We start from the raw sequence: 15,108 nt of genomic DNA, 5'->3' as shown, positions 1-15,108 counted from the left end.
GAGAGGGGAATATGATGAAGAACATATATTTTATGTCTGAAATGTTTCATATTAAAAATTAAATTCAGGGACACCTGGGTGGCTGGGCTGCCTAAGCATCTGCCTTCAGCTCAGGTCACCATCCCAGGGTTTGGGATTGAGTCCCGAAGCAGGCTCCCTGCTAACTGCTTCTCCCTCTGCCTGCCGCTCCCCCTGCTTGTACGATCACACTCGCTCGCTCTCTCGCTCTCTGACAAATAAATAAATATCTTTAAAAATTAAGCAAATAAAAGTTAAATTCAAATACATCTAATCTATGTAGTGAATACTGTAGACCCCATAATCTGGAAAACACAACCTACTTGCTCTTATTATAATGTTCAAGATTTCCTTATGTTTTAAGAATTACTTGCCTTTCCAAATACTCAAAAACCACAAGACTCCTTAAAATACAATAGCTTAAACATCTATTGTTAGTATTAATAACAAATGATCCTGTTTTTAAAAATAAAGTAAGAATATGGGGTATAGTGATGATTCAGCTAAACAGGACACAGCTGAAAACTCAAAACACATCTTTATAACCTCATGCGGCAATACAGAGAGCATCCCATCAACATGCTAAAACAACTACTTTACTCTATTTGCAGGCTGACATAGCTGAGAACTCAAAACAAACACATCTTTATAACCTCATGGAGCAATACAGAGAGCATCGCACCAACATACTAAAACATACACTTTACTCTATTTGCAGGCTCTAATTTACAAATTAGAGAACTGGAAGGGAAAGAGAAGGGGGTGGGAACCAGGAGACAGAGGCTGTTTTAGGGAAGAACACTGATGGTCATCAAAATGTCATCTAACAGTAAGGGAAGAAACAACAGCAGCAGCAATGCAAACAAAACCTACATATAGCAGAAACAAGTATCCACACAGCTTACTAGCAAGATTAATAAATTCTACAGATTTGCTATACAACATAGTGCCTACACATAACAATACTGTATTGTGCAACTAAAAATCTGTCAAGAGTAGAAATCTGCTTGCATTCTTACCACAATTTTAAAAAGTTTGTACCCTTGAAATCATCGATTTTTATCCTATAAAAATTTTAAGTGATTAATCAAAAGAAAAAGATCAAATTACTAGTAAATCTCTGCCTCTGAGTTCCATATAATTACCTTATCAATTTTTTTTTACAAATCCAAAATTAAAGTTCTTACCTTAAATATACACACAGCATAGTAATCTGAGCCTATTTAGTGTACTAGCAAAAAGCATTCAACTCTCCCTTAAGAATATTAAATAACAGAGTGCCATAATTGGTTTTTACAGTAAGACCCTGCTTTATCAAGAAGTGGTTCAATAACATCAACATTTAACATTTAATGCAGAGGAGGAAACCTTAATATAAAACTGTATCCCAACATCAAATCATATACATTAAATATGTACATTAATGCATTTATGTATGTTATATATAATTTGTAATTCAATCCATAATGCATTTATAATCTCATTACAGACATTAAATATTGTGTAAACCTCAATAAAACTTTTTTAAAAATTAGATGACAATTACATTAAAAAAATTGTGCCTGTGGAATGACCAATTTCTAAAAATTGTAGAGTTCAGACACTGTCTGCTCTTAAACTACTTGACCCATCCAAGGCAGAGAAAGATACGTTAAAGTCTACCATTACACTGTTGTCTGAGTGGCTCAGTCATTTAAACGTCTGCCTTCTGCTCCGGTCATGGTCCTGGGGTCCTGAGATCAAGCCCCACATCTGGCTCCCTGCTCATCGGGGAGCCTGTTTCTCCCTCTCCCCCTCACCCCACTCCCACCCCTGCCTGCAATCTCTCTCAAATAAATAAATCTTTTTTTTTTCTTTTTTTTTTTTTTTTAATTAAGAGGTTCCTGGGTGGCTCAGTCAGTTATATGTTGCCTTCCTCTGGGTCATGATCTCAGTGTCCTGGGATTGAGCCCAGCGGGGAGGGCTCCCAGCTCAGCGGGAGGGCTCCCAGCTCAGCGGGCGGGCTCCGCTGCTTCTCCCTCTCCCTCTGCCCCACTCCCTCCCCCTGTGTTCCCCCTCCATGCTCTCTCCCTCTCCCTAATTAAGTAAATAAAATCTTTTAAAAAATGTTTTAATTAAAAAATAAAGTCTACCATTATAACTGTGTTTCTGTCCATTTCTTTTTTATCTATTTACATTTAGTATTTCATAGTTTTATTCAATGCCTGTATGTCCATCTGTTTTATATTTACAAAGTTTGTACACTTTGTAAAAATAAAATGTCCGTTTCCATCCTAAAATACTTACTAGGGCAAGGATGGGAAAGGAACACAGAAAAATTAAAATTCTAACTTGTTAAGATACAGAGATTGCGGATAAATGTATTTATTTCATTCCTGTTATTCAGTTAAGTGTTCAACTCTTTCTTTCTTCTCTTTATTAAAGATTTTATTTATTTGAGAGACAGCAAGAGAGCACAACAGGGGAAGCAGCAGAGGGAAAGAAAAAAGCAGGCTCCCCACTGAGCAGGAAGCCCAATGTGGGGCTTGACCCCAGGACACCAGCATCATGACCTGAGCCAAAGGCAGACACTTAAACGAATGAGCCGCCCAGGTGCCCCCTAAGCATCTGACTCTTGATTTTGACTCAGGTCATGATCTCAGGGTCGTAAGATTGAGCCCCACATCGGACTCTGCACTGAGCATGAAACCTGCTTGGGATTCTCTGTCTCCCTCTCCTTCTGCCCCTCTTCCCTCACCCCCTGCACACTCACTCACTCTCTCTCTCTCTCAAAAAAATAATAAAAAATAAAAAATGTTGAAAAATAAAAAGAACATAAAGACGTGTGAACTTCATTTTTGAAACGTTTCTATCCAAAATGTAAACAAAATTAGGTTTTGGAGCTTAAGCTAAATTAATTACTTTATATACCCCAAAAATAACCAGAATTATGAATGCTTACTTTAGGAAAGAAACATAAAAGACAAAAAACAATGACTGTGTATGTTCCAATTCTCCTAAAATATATTCCAAAATGGAGAAAATGGTTATTTTCCAAAATCTCCACAAATCTCGTTGATTTTTTTTAAAAGACTTTATTTATTTGAGAGAGAGTGTGCACGTGCGGGGGGGGGGGGGGGGCGATAGAGAAGGACACAGGGCTTGATCCCAGAATACCGGGACCATGACCCAAGCCAAAGGCAGACGCCCAACCTACTGAGCCACCCAGGCACCACACAAATCTCTTTAATTGATAAAGATTTTCCTCATACTGCAATACTAACCCCAGGCCATGATTACCTTTTTTTTTTCTTTGAAATGTGTATTTTTCCCCACTCAAATATAAGCTCCTAAAGGCCAGATCCTTATTAATCTTATTTATCCCTGTATTCCCCTTACCTAAGAGTAGGAACTTGAGAAATACTGTGGTTAACTGAATTCCAAAAGCTACAAGACTCTTAGATAAAGAAAATGTACTTGTCCTTTCCAAAGCAAACAAAGTAAAGGTGCACCACTGGCTACTTACCAACAGCCATGGGAAGCCATCAGGACTCAATCCAGTCCTCTATTCTACCTTGCTCAGTTAACTTTCTACTTCTCAGCTCACACTACCTGGCTGTGAGCTCTGAACCAATGACAGCCCAGTTAAGAATATATAACCAAAAAGCTGGGGCTCCTGCTGTGCATTGTCCTTCTTCCCCCAAACCTGAAGCTATGTGAACTCTAATCTAAAAAAATCCTAAATTAAAAGCAATTTCTCAATATTAAAATTACCTCCTTCTCTATCCAATACAAAAACTGTACTTGAAGTCTTTCTTGATAAACAATAAGAAAAGATTCAACAATTAGATTTCAATTAACTTTGCCAGTGATTACCCTATAACATCTAGTCCCAGATTTAAGAATGGCTAAGAACACCCAGATTTAAGAATGGCTAAGAACACCCCTCTTGCCTAAGTTAACACTAGGCAAAACCCTTCAAAAGAAGTTAATGTGCTCTCCCACCTTCATTCTCCACATGGCCACTTTTTTTCAAATTAATAACAACAGTGCTTTTATTTTTCTTTTTAAGATTTCATTTATTTCTATGAGGGGGGAGAGAGACAAGGAGACTCCTTGCTGAACAGAGTCTGGTACAGGGCTTGATCCCACGACCCTGAGATCATGACCTGAGCTGAAATCAGGAGCCAGAGGCTTAACTGACTGAGCAATCCAGGGGCCCCTCTCCACATGGCCATATTTTTAGATTATGCTCCACACAGAAGCCCTATTTCAGATTTTTATTGCATATGATAACTGAATTGCTTTAATGCATTTACAACTTAGAAAACACGATGACCAAAGTAATAAGGAAGCTTACACCAAACTGATCAACAGTATTAAGCTTTGATCAGACTTGTACTTTCCAAAATATCTTATAGATACCAGCTGTTACTAATCTGACTTAACTGGGTTCTTTTCACCCTCTTTGTGTTTCTGAGGATTGCTTTCTTTTGAGTACCGGGGAGTACAAAGGGGGAAGCAGTGCACATGTATCTCCCCTGTATGAAGAAGTGTTCTTACTGAAGGGAAATGTTTTACAGAATAAAGAAAAAGGGAGAGTAGTGTTAGTACATCACTGTTTGAATAAGAGAGACTATTATCTGGGGATAAGTATTTGGTCACTGCAGAGGTAAACACCATTGCCAGACAGGGATACTTCTTTCACTGGGTTTCACCAGGGCCTAGAATGATGAAACATTCAGATCATTCAACTTTATATGCTCTGGCTTCAGGGACATGATGCAACTTTGTAATTATCAATCATCTTCCCAAATATCTTGTCTCCCAAATTCCTCCACACAAGGAAAGGGGTGCCCTGGAAATCAGATAGGTAATTCAGGAGAAAAGCACAGCCCCTTGTGAATTACAACATTGTTATTCTACCTCACACATCAGTGAGTTTGATTAGGCTAAATCATTCCCAAATGAAACACTAAAATGGAATTTTTCCATCTTCAAGGCTAAGGAATAGGCTGTGAAATGTGTAACAACATCAAGATACCACCACACCCTGCCTAGGCAGCCAGCTGGCATTCCTCTAAGTAGAAGTCCTAAGCTCAATTCTCCCTAAAATGCCACAGTAATTACAGAAATCGTCTTTTAAAATTATCTAACCAAAATTCACTGAAACTGAGAATTTAAAAATAGATGAATATAAATGGAAATATGCCTTCTGAACGATTTAATTGCATTAAGATGCATGAATATCAAAGCCAAATAAGGGGCGCCTGGGTGGCTCAGTCGGTTAGGTGGCCGACTGCTCAGTTCATGATCTCAGGGTCCTGGGATCAAGCCCCTCATCAGGCTCCACACTCAAGAAGGAGTTTGCTTGAGAATTCTCTCATCCTCTGCCCCTCTTGCCGTCAGGTGCTCTCTCTAAATAAACAACTTTTTTTAAAAAGGCCAAATAAACAATGATAAACATGATTAATATCTAATTTGACACTGATGAAAAGCAATTTCTACTCTCAACCCTAGTATTATTAGCAAAAAAAATGTCGTAAGGAGCCCACAAATATCAAGAATTGTCACAAAATTCTCAAAACAAAAAATTTGTTTTTAAAGCTATGTCCCAAAGGGTATAATAAATGTTAGAGATAGACTATCTGTGCCTTGTATAAACACAGATGCCTTTTTAACTTTTTTATATTTTCTGCTCTCTTTTAAATAATGAACATTTATTTGAGCAATAAATCTTGCTTTGAAAATTCAAAGTAATAAAAATCAGAGTAACAGATTAGAAAGGAAAACTGTGAACTTTCAAAAAAACAAGACAGCATTCATCATGAAAGGACAGAGTCACATTTATCTAAAGGCATTTTCTACAGGAGGACATTAGAAAGTTTATTAGAAAGTTACTAGAAAGTGATTTCACACAAAAACAACAAAGTTTCCCAAGCATATTCTTCATAAATCCAAGTTCTGTTAAATTCTGGATACCAAGAAAGGAGGGGAAGGGGATATGGTCCAAGGAAATTAAAGATCCATTTTTTAACCCATGTTTCTGACACCAGTTAGAAACAGAGGCGGAAGAGGGGCCTGGGTAGCTCAGTCAGTTAAGAGCCCAACTACTGATTTCAGGTCAGGTCATGACCTCAGGGTCGTGAGAGCAAGTCCCATGTCAGGCTCTGCACTGGGCATGGAGTTTGAGTAAGATTCTCTCTCTCCCTCTCTTAAAAAAAAAAAAAGAAGAAGAAGAAGAAAAATAAAAATAAAAGAAATAGAGGAAAAGTCCAATTGACAACAGTATCAAAAACTATAAAATGCCTAGCAACAAATTTAGCATGAAAGGCATAAGAACTACATGAAGAAGACTATCAAATCTACAAAACATTTATTGAAGAACCTAAAACTGAAACAGGGGCTGAACAAATTGAAATTCATCATAAGGAAAAATTTAGACCATTAAAAATGTCTGGCCTCTCAAAATTAATATATGAATATAGTGTAATTCCAAACAGTGGACTTTCTGTGAAGTTTACTGAATGCAACAGGATTTTCAATCAATAGGTGTAAAAATAAATGTTAAAGAATAGTTAAGAAAATGAAAAAGTACAGTGATAGGAGCTTTTCTTTTCTTTTAAAGATTTATTTATTTTAGAGGGAGAGAGCATGAGTGGGAGGGGCAGAAGTAGAGGGAGAGAAAGAATCTCAAGCAGACTCCGCACAGAGCAGGAAGCCTGATGGGGAGCTTGAACTCATGACCCTGAGATCATGACCTGAGCCAAAAACAAGAGTGTGATACTTAACCAACTGTGCCGCTCAGGTGCCTCAATAGGAGTTTTTCTTAACAGAGTGTAACTTTTTACAAAATTACTACACTCAAAAAAGTAAAATAATAGTAAAGAAAAAAAAAAAGAACCAGAAATAGAGCAAACATATATGAGAACATAACATACAACATGGCGTTTAATTGGGGCACTTGGGTGGCTCAGTGGGTTAAGTGCCTTCAGCTCAGATCATGATCTCAGGCCCCACATCAGGCTCCTTGCTCAGTGGGGGAATCGGCTTGTCCCTCTCCCACTGCCCCTCCCCCTGCTTGTGCGCGCTCTTGCTCTCTCAAATAAAATATATATATTTTTAAAAAGATGGCATTTAATTCACTAAGGAAACCATACTTTAATCTTCATGTAGTTGGCTCTCTATACAAAGGAAAACCATATAAAACCCACTGCTTCGTATCCTAAAAAAGTTAATTCAAGATAAAGAAATACATGTGTCACACAACAAAGAATTAATATACCATAAAGGGTTCCTACAAGATTTAAAAAAAAAAAAAAAAGAGGAAAAACAAAAGAAAAATGAACAAAGGACATGAACAGAAAATTCTCAATAAAGGAAATCCAAACAGCAAAAAGCATATCAAAAGAGGCTAGCTCCAATAATGGCCAGGAAAATTAAGACGAACTGAAAGAGGATTCATTACCTGGCAGACCAGTAAAAATTAAATTATTTACATTTAATGATGTGATGATACAGGAAACTCACTGCTAGTGAAGGTAGAAATGACAACCTACTTAGAGAATAATCTGGCAATAAAAACATTTAAGGTATATTTCCTTTAACCCAGAAATCCCATCTTGGAGAATCTAGTCTGTAGAAATAAAAGTAGCAGCAAATGAAGTGACATGTACAAGGATATTTACTGTATCACTGTTTCTATTAAAAAAATCTAGAAGCAACCTAAATGTCCATAAGAAAATAACTGAATAGGGGCACCTGGGTGGCTCAGTCGGTTAAGCATCTGACTCAATTTCAGCTCAGATCATGATCTCAAAGTCCTGGGATCGAGCCCTACGTTGGGCAACGCACTCAGCTGGGAGTATGCTTAAGGATTCTCTCCCCCTGCCCCTCCTCACCCCACCCCACTCCCCACACTCTCTAAAAATAAATAAATAAATAAATATTTTTAAAAAATAACTGAGTAAGTTATGTATGATACACGTTCATGCCGAGACGTTAACAGGGATGTTTAAAAAACAAGACTGAATTACATTTATTGACCAGGATGTGTTAAGAAAAGCTTGTTACAGAATAATATAATAAGTATGATCTCCCTTTTGTAAAAATAAAGAATCCTTATAAATGTGCACATTTAGGTTACTATATATAACACTTGACCATGCACGGAGAAAAATACTTAAGTATATGGGGCGCCTGGGTGGCACAGTCCTTAAGCATCTGCCTTCGGCTCAGGGCATGATCCCAGCGTTCTAGGATCGAGCCCCACATCAGGCTCCTCCGCTAGGAGCCTGCTTCTTCCTCTCCCCCACCCCCTGCTTGTGCTCCCTCTCTCGCTGGCTGTCTCTGTCAAATAAATAAATAAATAATCATTTAAAAAAAAAAAAAAAAGAATCATCAATGCTTAAAAAAAAAAAAGAAAGAAAAGAAAAATACTGAAGTATACCCATAACCTGGTAAAATGCTGGGGAATAACAATGAAGAGACTGAGGGAAATTAATAGCTTTAAATATGTCTTTTAGATTTTTTCATTTATTATAATGGACACCTGTTATTTTGTAAATTAAAAAGATAGATTTAAAAAAACTCTTAGCACTATAAAAGTATATTATTCACACAGGAGGAGAGAGACAGTAACAAATCATTGAACTGCATCAACATATTTCCATTTGGGGGGAAAAGACTGAAGTTCTCAACTTAGTATCAGTTTCTTTAGCAAAATGAATTACATATTAGGTATTCAAAAGAAAGAAGATGGGGAAGAGTGGGTTTCTTTGCTGCCACTTGAAACTTTTGCAAAAGAAAGAGTTTGAGTAAATCACAAATAAAGAATAATGCCAATTTCAAAATTAAACATCTAAATAATATTTTCAAGGACACAGACACAAGGTTTTGTATGTTTTCTAAATCCGAAAATAAACTTCACTGACATCAATTCTACAAGTCACAAGTAAATGACCTGCAGTATCTTCTCGTAACTCAGGACCCTGACTGCTTTTGGCTCTGGCATCAACCAATTACCATATATCTGAGTACCTGAACAATTTTTCCATATTATTTTCATTCATATCATCTATTCCGTGGAGCAGCTACTAAGGGCCAGGCACTGTACTATGGATGTCATAAATTAGATAGTTCTTGTCCTCTGAAAGCTCAAGGAGAGGTAGACAAATTCAAGTACTTTAACGGAAGTGCTACACCCCATTGCCTGGGGTGGAGGGAAAGGAAGAACACGTTCACTAGGTAGATGCCAGAAAAGCGAAGCATTCCAGGTATACGCAGAACAGGTACAAAGAAAATGAAAGAACATGGGAGTATTTGAGGAACAGTATTAAAAAAAAAAAAAAAAAACAGTGTAGGGGTGCCTGGCTGGCTCAGTCCATACAGCATGCAACTCCTGATCTTGGGGTTGCTGAGTTCAAGCCCCACATTGGGTGTAGAGCTTACTTTTAAAATTTTAAAAATAAAGTTCAGTGTGTGTAAATAAAAATAATACAACTAAATGCTAGTAAGCTACTTCCCTCATTCTACTTTCTTAAATAATCAACACCATTTACTAAGCTTTCATCATGGAATGTTTCTAAAGAAAACATAAAGCCCAACTTTCACTGGCAGAGACAAACACACATTTAAAAAACATCACATATCCAGAGTACTACCAGAAAAAGCTCTTCTCGCAACAGCGTACTTTCAATAAATCATACCCAAAACCTAGTATCTACAAAAATATTATTTTCACTAATTTTCTGCATTCATCTCAAACCAATGTTTTCACCATATTTTAATTTCAAAAGTTTCAAAAAGTGGGAAGGTAACCAAATCCTTTGTGCAGACTTTAAAAAGGAATTTTAAAAAATTAACTTCCCTTCCTTTTCTTCAGCTTAAAACGGAATAATTTCCCAATAGTGAGGTTTAGTAAATAGCTTCACTAAAATGAGCTGTAAAAACACTAATGGAACTCCTTTTACTTTGAGCTGTACAACCATATGACCATTTACTAAAGTTAGATCTTTTAAACTAATAGTGTACGTCCTTCATTCTGTATCAGTCTCATTTTTAACTTTGCAAGCAGAGTGCAAATATTTTACAATCCCAAAAATCTAAGATCATGTCTTTCTCATATTTGGTCTTCCCAAAAATCCATAACATTAACCTCAAGGCCAAACAAGCTGAAAAGCCTAGGATGCTCAGTAAAACACAAGAAAGGTGGAGTGAGCAAAGCAACTGCCTATCAGGTTACACTGTGACTGTTGCACTGTTACAACAGAGAAAGGAGGTAAAAACTACTTGCCTTTAAGATGTCTTTATTTACAAAGTACAAAGGTCACATATGTTTTCATCATCTTTTAAAAAACTATGATTTTTTCCTTTGAAACCTATTTTTCACTGACATTTATAACTTATTTTCTCTCTCCAATTGTCTGAGTAAGACAAAAAACAAAACAAAACAAAACTTCCAAGTGCCTGGTGAAAAAGCATTTTTCATTTCAATCATATTATCTTAAATCTTGCCCTTTTCATACAAAAGTGTTAGTTAATGCTGACTCAACAAGTTCGGCAACTGTGGTTTTTTTTCACTTCTGGACCCTTCAAACTTTGACAAGAGATTGTTCTAGTAACCAAAACTCATGCCAAATTAAGTGTTTTGTGTTATTCCTTCAGTGAAAGGAAAAAAAAAACCTTACATGTATTTTCAAGATAAAAATGAATGCCCTCACAGATATAAAATTTTCTATACAAAAAGGCAAATGGAAAAATCCTAATACTTTCTGACAAAGATACAATTTTAAAAACGTATAAGTCAAGAAATATGAGAGCTGAGATAAATCTATATGTTCTCTTAATTTTAAATTAATTGTTACCTTAAATCTTTTTTTTTTTTTAAAGATTTTATTTATTTATTCGACAGAGAGAGAGACAGCCAGCGAGAGAGGGAACACAAGCAGGGGGAGTGGGAGAGGAAGAAGCAGGCTCATAGCGGAGGAGCCTGATGTGGGGCTCGATCCCAGAACGCCGGGATCCCGCCCTGAGCCGAAGGCAGATGCCTAACCGCTGTGCCACCCAGGCGCCCCTGTTACCTTAAATCTTAACCTGCATGAAAGGAACTGAATAAAAGTAACAAACGTATGAAGATGTCAAAATCAAGAACTGAAAACAATCCATAAAGCTAAGAATGAATGAATTTTAAGGACCAAAAAGTGGTTGCAGTTTATAAAGGTAAAGTAATAGTTTTAGATTCTCTGAAGCTAAGTCTGGGTAAGAGTTTTAAAGTTCTGCTATCAATTAAGCCCTGCTTTTACACAAAATTTTTAAATCCTCATCAAACACAAATAAGGGGATTAAGCATTTTGAAAATCTGTTGTGGTATGTAGTTTCCTAATTCATTTTTTTTTTAATTAAAAATAATCTTTTGGAAAATACTCATTCAACTTTTTCAATATAGAGTTTTTGTAAATCACAAAAAACTTGGGGGCACCTGGGTGGCTCAGTTGGTTAATCGGCTGCCTTTGGCTCAGGTCATGATCTCAGGGTCCTGAGATAAGAGCCCAACATCGGGCTCCCTGCTCAGTGGGGATTCCGCTTCTCCCTCTGCTGCTGCTGCTCCCCCTGCTTGTGCTCTCTCACTCATGTGCACTCTCTCTCAAATAAACAAAATCTTTAAAATAATAATAATAATAAACCACAAAAACTTGGGAGGCACCTGGCTGGCAGAGTCAGCTGAGGATCCAACTCTTGGTTTCAGCTCAGGTTATGATCTCTGGGTGGTGAGATTGGGCTCCACACTCGGAGCAGAGACTGCTTGAGACTCACTTTCCCTCTGCCCCTCCCACCTGCTCTCCAGCTTTTTCTCTTGCACACACACTCGCACTCTCCCTCTCTTCTATTAAATAAATAAATCACAAAAAACTGGAACTTTTGTTTTTGTACATCACTAATTTCAAGACTACTTTTTAAAATAAATAGGGGGTGAAATATCACCAAGGTACTGCTGACAATTTTTGTACTTTATAGTTTCACTCTAAAATTCACTATCAAGGGGCATCTGGCTGGCTCAGTTGGTAGAGCATTCCACTCTTGATCTCAGAGTTTTAAGTTCAAGCCCCAAGTTAGGGGTAGAGTTCACTAAAAAAATAAAATAAAATAAAATTCACCCTCAAATCTAGAACTGGTAAAAGTTAAACAGATCAAAGAACAAGCAACTGCTCCCAAAAGAGAATTAACTGAAGTTTCCTAAACAATGTTTCTTTCAAGTATAATCCCACAACCTTAGACACAGTAGACATTAAAGTATGTGATCAATCAACAGTGCACTAAACAGCACTTTGCTTATAATTTGTAAGGCAAAAGGACACTCTCCAGTTGAATGCAAACCACCTAAGAATGAAAACGTTTAACTACCAATACGTTATACCACAAAATGAACGGAGTTAAATAACACCTATCTGATAGCTCTTCCCATAACCTTGTTTTTAAAAATGTAAATCAGAAAAAAAAACATAATTCAGAAATGGAACATTTCAGTAACAACTAAAAGAGGATACTTAGTAAATGAGTAAGCATTCCATAGATGTTCAGGGGTTTGATAGTTCCTTTCATCAAAAGAGAAACACCCTATCTTGAGAGTAAATACATAAATACTAACAAAATTTTGAAGTCTCTTTAAAACAAATAACAAGAACACTATTTACAATGAAAACATTCAGTCTCCTACTGAGTCATCATGTGACCAGTACAGGAATTTATCTACCTGATGATAAAAATAATGCACTTAGAGATGGATTAGAAGTATAAAAGGTTTGATCCAAGTTCAAGTTATAAATTTTTTTCACTTTCCCCTTCATCCCTCTACAACGAGTCCATTAAGATACAAATTTAAATTTCAGCAGTCATTAGGCTATAATCTCAAATAAGTTATTTCTCTTTCGCAGATTTAAAAACCCAGGCTGAGATGAAATAGAGGTGATTCAATCATACTTGCCTAACTTGAAATGTAGGAAATAATCAGTGAATTACTGTGAAATACTTTTTATTCAAGCATGCCATACTGCAAACATACTTTAAGAACAGCATGGAAGTGGTGAGATTACAGACACCTGGAGAGTATTTTTAAACCAAAAATTAAGGTGTATAGTCTGACAAGTATGGAGAAGAGTGGAAGGGAATATTCAAAATTCAACTAACCCCCAAGAAATACAACACACGAAGTCAACCCAACTATTTTTTAGAATCAGTCAGCAAAGATCATTACCGCACAAAACACCTGCAAGTTAAGATCACTAAGAAATCCTCGCTCCTCTTTTCTGTTAACTAATTCCTACAGTAGCCAAAAAAGTTACTTCCCTTTCTGCCGACGTCGGATTAAGATCCTTCCTTCTCAGGCAATTTTCATGCCCAGGAATATATAAGATCAGGACAAACACGTAAGTATCAATAAGCACCAAAAAGCCAAGTGTTCAGCACAGGAAGGCAATTCACAAATGAGAAAATGTTTGACAGCTTCCTCCCGACCCCTCCCCCAAAGCCATTTAATCAGCTTTACAAACATTTACTGCAGAAGTATACTCTGAGCGAGTGGTTCGATGGATCTCCATCAAACCCTCACAGGGAAACGTAAGTAATCGTCCCGACTCTTTCAGACAGTCAGAAGATAGGGAGAATTATTAGAAACTGACGTCCGCAAGATCAAGAGTTTGAGAGAAGGGTAAGCAATGCACTCGCAGGTGAGTTAGGGAGTAAGGGAGGGACCCTGAAAATTAGGAAATAAGTTGGGTGGTTGGAAGGTGAGAGAGAGAGACGAGGCCGATGTCCGGTTCTGAGAGGACGGCACTGCAAGGCAAACAGCGATTAACTGAGCATTTGGAAGAGCTAAAGAGAGTTCTACGAAAGACCTGACTCGAGTACAAGATACAAGAACGCTGATACGTGGCTCAGAGAAGACACGCGGGGGTGGGACCCGCCCCGCTAAACCCAGGCTCCCTGAATGAGCCCTCAAGAGGATCGAAGCCCGAGAAAGTCAATGGGTCCAAAGGAGGCCCGCACCGACCGGGCAACGCCACAGCACAGAACGCAGCCGCGCCCGGAGCCTCCTGGTCCGAGGCCTCGGGTCGGCCCTCAAGAAGTCGGAGCAGCCCCTGGGGCTCCGGGCCCCTCCTGGGCCAGCCTCTGTCCTCTCTTCTCACCCCCCAAAACCTAGGACCGGACCCCTGGGATTGTCAGGAAGCTTCCGGCCCAGCGCTCCCGGCAGGCGCGGGGCAAAAGAAGCAATGTGTTCTTAGCGCCGCGAGTGACACTCACCGGCCCGAAACCTCGAATGAAACCAGCAGCTCCGGGGGCGGCGGCAGCAGTGGCAGCAGGAACCGAACATCCAAAATGGCGGCTCCCTCAGCCTCACCACCGCTACTGCAGGCGGAAGGATCCTTTTAGGAAGGAGGGAGTTTTTAACTAACTTCACAGAGTATCGCAGAAACTTTGGTCTCTATCTTCCTCTGCTTGTCGATTCCGTGTTCCCTGGCTGCAACTTCTTGTGCACCCCCTCTCCTATTATCCAAGAACTCGGACCCCGCCGAGGACTATTTGCCAAGGAGGAGGTGACTGCTCCTAGCAGAGCGACGCAAAGCGTAGCAAGGTACGGGGCTGTCACTGATGACGCGAGACGCTGCTGCCGAGTCACCGCTGCGAAGAGTCTGAGAGAGTAAGATCCGGCTGACCCTGGAAGCCTCCGAACATTGGTTCCGCTTGCGGGGGAGGAGCAGGCTGGGCTACCAGGAAGTGGCGGGGCCACCTGAAGAGGGCGGGGCTATCAAGGTAGCTGAGGAAGTGGGCGAGGCGAGGCAGGTGGGGGCGGGGACCTGATACACAAATATCCCAAACTGTTTCCTTTCGTTGTTTGAGACCTCAGCTTTCTCCGGAACATGCTCCAAGTGGTCTCGCATTCTAGAGATTAGATTAGAGAATGATACAGAAGAATGGATTCCAAACCCGGTATCATTGCTCAACCTCCTGCATTGGACAAGTCATTTAAACTCTCAGGGCCTCGGTTTCCTCATATGTAAAAACAAAAGATTTGGAGTAGTGAGCGTTAAAACCCTTCCCGAGTGGGCATTCTGA

General features: G+C 38.8%; 1 protein-coding gene across 1 annotated transcript in view; it reads right to left on the bottom strand.

Annotated features, from left to right (window-relative positions):
• Positions 1-14,641, bottom strand: part of AP1G1 (adaptor related protein complex 1 subunit gamma 1) — a 75,096-nt gene extending 60,455 nt beyond the window's left edge. The window contains exon 1 of the mRNA XM_045810215.2: positions 14,296-14,641. The gene's annotated coding sequence lies outside the window, so the exon portion shown is untranslated. The remainder of the gene's footprint in view (positions 1-14,295) is intronic.
• Positions 14,642-15,108: the final 467 nt, after the last annotated feature.

Source organism: Ursus americanus, chromosome 21 (genome assembly GCF_024610735.1).
Source record: "Ursus americanus isolate L20-20 chromosome 21, mUrsAme1.1.p, whole genome shotgun sequence".
Lineage (NCBI taxonomy): Eukaryota > Metazoa > Chordata > Mammalia > Carnivora > Ursidae > Ursus > Ursus americanus.
Note: the sequence above shows the minus strand (reverse complement) of the source record. Positions and strands in the feature narration are given on the sequence as shown.